Here is a 5,939-nt window from a genome sequence, read left to right as displayed (position 1 = left end):
TTTGGGTTTAGACCAGGGCAGGTCTGGAGTTGCCACTCTGGACAGTGTTAATGTGGGGATTCACGAAGCATATGCTATGGAACAAAATGAACTGATGTTACTTAAATGTATTGTTTTGTAGTTGTGTAGTTTTCAGATATGCAAAGTGGAACAAAGTCAGTAGGTTTATTTTACTTCAAGGCTCTGCTTCTTGGGGTCATTACAACTGAATGCATTTACAAATCCCACAAAAATGTTTTAATGTTCAGAATTTCCCACACTTGCTAACGATGGAAACCTCTTCTCATGGACCAACTTGTGAGACTAATGATTCTCAAGAACTCATATTGGGAAAGGCCAGTCCCAGTCTCCTTGTTCACTTAAGAGGAGAGGAAGCCAGAAAGAGGTGTTATGGAACCAGTCTTACATTTTGGAAAAAGCTATTCTCAAGTTTAACCAAGCGCCAGGTCATGCCCACTCTGGACAGCTGTCTACTGAAATGATAATCCCAGGAATGCATCAAGTCAGGCTTCAGTTTGTATCTGAGATTATCTGTTAATTCAGGGCCCATCATGCCATCTTGGCCCTTCCTCGGTATATATCTGAGGTCACTGGAGATGATAGAACTGACCCAGTTTTTCAGTGGCCTCCAGACTACTTATGTTAAATGAGTCAGCTAGACTGTACAGTCCACAGTGAACTGGATTTCAGGAAAGGACGTACATTCCAGAGAGTGTCCTGTGAGTGAAATGGATCTAGGAATCAATGGAACAATTGTTCATTATTTACCTACTTGTATTTGCTGTTGTCAAACTTTCAATATCAGATGCTATATAATGGATCCTGAAAAGTTACTGCTGACAAACTCTCTCCTCTTCACTCTCTTTTTCTTGTGAAACAACTGTTTTGGTCCCAGATACTTTGAGTAATAATGATGGAAATGTAACTTAGATATTAGTTCAAACTCTGTCAAAGGAATTAAGTATTTCTGGATTGCTCTTATGAAAAGCACTTAGAACTATTTAATCAATTTTTTTAAAAAAGAAATATTAAAAAATGATTGTTAAGGATGGCTCAGGTGAGTTAGTTTGGCATCTACAGGACCTCATAAAATGCCACTTACTCCACACAGACTTCTCTTGCTAACTAGAAGTTATGCAACAACTTCCTCCCTCAAGACCAGCTCTATGAAAATTGATAAACATGGAAATATATATTCTACTTTAAAAATTGTCATCTGAGCTAGAACCACCTTTTATATTGCAAATCCTGTGGCTGCTTCTATGTTCATATTTACATATATGTGTATACCTGGATACATGCAATGTGTAATTTTCAAACACTATGACTTACTACTAACAACAGTGTAAGGACTTATCAATTCAAACTTAAATCTGGAGGTCATTTTCCTGGAAAAAAATGTACATATACATACATATGCACACATGTGCACACACACATATAATTTGTATGTGGGGCCAAGTGTTAGAGGTATTGACTATAAAGTTAGTTGACAAACCATACAAGAAATGGGCTTTGTTATATCTCATATTGGAAGCTCCTTAGAAGTCAGCAATTTAAGAGTGGCATTTTTTGAGACCCATGATTTGCAAAGTCTGGTTTGGGATGGGGAGTAAATTGTGGCCAAATTTGATAATTTACTCTGTAACAATTGATTAACTGTGAATAGTGGGTCAAAAGAGCAATTTTGCACTTGGCTGTAGAGATGGAAAGAGGAGAAGCAAAATACATGCAACCCTTGGCTACTCTGATTTCAATACAGAAATCAAGAGACACACAATTCCAAAGTCAGGACCCTCCAAACAATGAAACTGAATGAAATACCTCCTTAGAAGATAAATCTATATCCAAGTCCTATAAGAAATCACAGACAGCAGAAAAGCGACTTAGAAATGGACCAGAGGGTAATTTAATATTTTGAAACCTCTCGTTTCTCTTCCGTGCTGATGTGTTTTTCTTGGGGTCTGATTTTAGGGAACAACAGTAGGAGGAGGTAGGAGTATTTAGAAGGATGAGGGGGCAGCATTAGTGAAACTTATTGTGTTTGACATGGATTTTGAAAAGTAGATAACACTTAGGAGGTTTGATAATTTGAGAAAGCTCTTTTCAATGTTGATATAGATCTGTATTCATACCTATATTCCTGCTGTGTTATTGAATCTGCATGTTTCACAATTGAATATGTTTAATTACATACTGTATAATGTATTATTGATATATTTCTACTTTGATAATGTCTGAATTAAAGCTCTACATTATGTAGAACAGAATAGCAATGTGACAGTGTCAGAACGTACAGTTTCTGCTGCCTGGCTGGGTGTGCAGGGTCCTCCATAAAATAGCTTCAACCTTATGGCTTTCCATTGCTTCTCTACATATACCTTATAGTTGATCTAAACCAGATCAATTTATATTCACCAAACAGGCTACACACCTTCCAACTCTGTGCTGTTGCTCTTAATACCCACTAATCCTGTAATGTTCTTCCCCCTGTAATTTCTACCTCTCAGAAATCCTATTGAAAATGTACTTAAAATGCTAGCTCCATGCTTCAGAGTCAAGATGGCTGACATTTATCAAAATGTCAAATGTGTGACCTTTCTCAAAATCTCAATAAATTCTACAAAAAGTTAATAATAACAATAAATAAAAAATCAATAATGGCAATAAAAAAACAAGAAGCTTGATAAATAGCATCTACTAGAATTTCTACACAAAATTCACAATGAAAAGAAAGGCTTTAAAATACCCACAAATACACTTACGTTATTTAACATGCAAGACCTATATAAATAAAGCCTTAACACTTGCTGTAGACATAAAAAAGGAAGTGAATGGGAATATTACATTATAAAAGTACCAATTCTTGCAAAACAAAGCTATAAATTCAATGCAATTATTTTTTTAAAATCCAAGGATAATTTTAGTGAAACATGATAGGCTAAACACATTATAAAGAACAAAAATATAAAATATCCAAATGAATTTTAGAAGAATGGGGGCAGTTTTCTCTATAGATATCAAAGTATACTAAAGAGCTACAGTAGCTGAAACAGTATGATACTGACTTAGGAACAGTGAAACAGATTGAGGAAAGAGACTACACTTTTCAGGGAATTTGATAAGCTGGTTGTAAAATTTGTGTGGACTATACAAGACAGGAATAACAAAAACTCTGTTGAATATAAAGAATGAGGTGAGAGGACTTGCTCTTCTAGAAATCAAGACATACCACAAAGCCACAGAATTAAAATAGTGTGGTATTCGTGCAAGGCTAGACAAATAGACCAGTGGATATAACAGGGAGTTCAGAAAGAACTCACAATTTTGATAACAGAAAATATTGATAGCAGAGGAGGAACTTTATCCTGTTGGGAAACGATGGAATTCTCAATAAAATGTGAGACAATTGGCTATCTATATACTAAAAATAAAATTAAATCTCTCCTTCATAACATATAAAAATAATTTCCAGGTAGGTAGGTTAAAGACCTAAATGTAATAGGTAAAACTCTAAAGATTTTAGAAGAGAATATAGGAATATATCTTTGTGACTTTGGGCACAAAGTATTTTTTTGTTGAAAGCAGTAGTCACAAAAAAAGAAGATTCATGAAGCTGACTACATGAAAATTAAAATCTTTTCATCATATGTCAGCATGAAAATGATGAAAAGAAAAGCCAATGAGAGGCAAAGACATCTGCAGCACACGTAATCATCAAAGGATATTCAGAATAAAGAAAGTCTATAGATCAATAAACAAAAGGTCAACAACTCAACAGAAAAATGGCTAAGAGACTCAGACACTTGAAAACATTTAATTGACTAACAAACATATAAAAAGGAGTTCAGCCTCACCAGTAGTCATGAAAATTCAAATTAAAACCACACAATTATACTGTTACACACCCGTTAGATAGGCAAACTTTGGAAAGCCTAATTTTTAAATAAAAAAAAAGTGTATACATATATATATATATATGGAGAGGGAGAGAGGGAGAGAGAGACAGAGAGACAGAGACAGGGTCTGGCTCTGTTGTTCAGGCTGGAGTGCAGTGGTGTGATCATAGCTCACTGTAACCTCGAACTCCTGGGCTCAAGTGATCCTTTCTTCTCAGCCTCCAGAGTAGGTGGGACTATAGGTGCATGCCACCACACCTGGTTAATTTTTAAATTGTTTTGTAGAGACAGGGACTTGCAGTGTCCCCCAACCTGGTCTCAGACTCCTAGCTTCAAGTGATCCACCCACCTTGCTCTCCCATAGTGCTGGGATTACCAGCGTGAACCCCCAAGCCCTGCAGGAAAGCCTAATCTTAAGTATTGGCCAGCTTAGGAGCATGTATGACTGAGGAAATGTAAATTGGTACCAACACTTTGAGAAACAGATGGAATTACTTAATAAAATTGAAGATTAGCATATTCTATAACCTATAATTTCTACTTCTACTTGCATACCTTACTGATTTCATTGTCAGTGGTTCCTAAAGGTGATCAGAACATGCCAACCACAAATATACTACTTTAACATATCGATTATTTTTATTTATTTATTTATTTATTTTGAGATGAAGTCTTACTCTGTCACCTAGGCTGGAGTGCAGTGGCACCACCTCGGCTCACTGCAACCTCAGCCTCCTGGGTTCTAGAGAGTCTCCTGCCTCAGCCTCCTGAGTAGCTGGGATTACAGGTGCCCACCATCATGCCCAGCTAACTTTTATATTTTTAGTAGAGACAGGGTTTCGCCATGTTGGTCAGGCTGGTCTCGAACTCCTGATCTCAGGTGATCCATCTGCCTTGGCATCCCAAAGTGTTGGGATTACAGGCGTGAGCCACCACACCCAGCACATATTCATTAATTTGAATTAAAGGTAATTGAAGAAAAGCAGATGCAGGAAGGGCTCTCTGACTAACCCTTTCCTACCTAAAAGTGGAGCATAAATTTCTTATGAAAAAGGTGTCCTTCCTATACCAGGAAGGAAATGTTTTTATCATTCGAGATGGGGAAGTCAACACTGAGATGAATCTGTACAAACGAACCTACTACGATAACGCTTATTTTTCGTTAGTCTTCTCCATATATTTCCTGGTCACTTTCCCACAGGTTATCATCCATAGCCCAAACCCCTCTTTCCCTTGTCTTGCTTTGTCTCCGCCACATATTGTTCTTTATTGAAATGAGGTATTGGTTCTCAGGACTATTCACTTCTTTGGGTCTTCTTATTTTATTTTATTTTTATACTTCAAGTTCTAGGGTACATGTGCACAGCGTGCAGGTTTGTTACATATGTATACATGTGCCATGTTGGTGTGCTGCACTCGTTAACTCGTCATTAGGTATATCTCCTAATGCTATCTCTCCCCCCTCCCCCTACCCCACGACAGGCCCCCATGTGTGATGTTCCCCACCCTGTGTCCAGGTGTTCTCATTGTTCAATTCCCACCTATGAGTGAGAAGATGCAGCGTTTTGTTTTCTGTCCTTGCGATAGTTTGCTCAGTGTAATAGTTTCCAGCTTCATCCATGCCCCTACAAAGGACATGAACTCATCCTTTTTTATGGCTGCATAGTATTCCATGATGTATATGTGCCACATTTTCTTTATCCAGTCTATCATTGATGGACATTTGGGTTGGTTTCAAGTCTTTGCTATTGTGAATAGTGCCGCAATAAACATACATGTGCTTGTGTCTTTATAGCAGCATGATTTATAATCCTTTGGGTATATGCCCAGTAATGGGATGGCTGGGTCAAATGGTATTTCTGGTTCTAGATCCTTGAGGAATCACCACACTGTCTTCCACAATGGTTGGACTAGTTTACAGTCCCACCAACAGTGTAAAATTGTTCCTATTTCTCCACATCCTCTCCAGCACCTGTTGTTTCCTGACTTTTTAATGATTGCCATTCTAACTGGTGTGAGATGGTATCTCATTGTGGTTTT

Source organism: Mandrillus leucophaeus, unplaced genomic scaffold (assembly GCF_000951045.1).
Source record: "Mandrillus leucophaeus isolate KB7577 unplaced genomic scaffold, Mleu.le_1.0 Scaffold318, whole genome shotgun sequence".
NCBI classification, from domain to species: Eukaryota; Metazoa; Chordata; class Mammalia; order Primates; family Cercopithecidae; genus Mandrillus; species Mandrillus leucophaeus.
The sequence above is the reverse complement of the archived record's forward strand: the minus strand, read 5'-3'. Positions refer to the sequence as shown.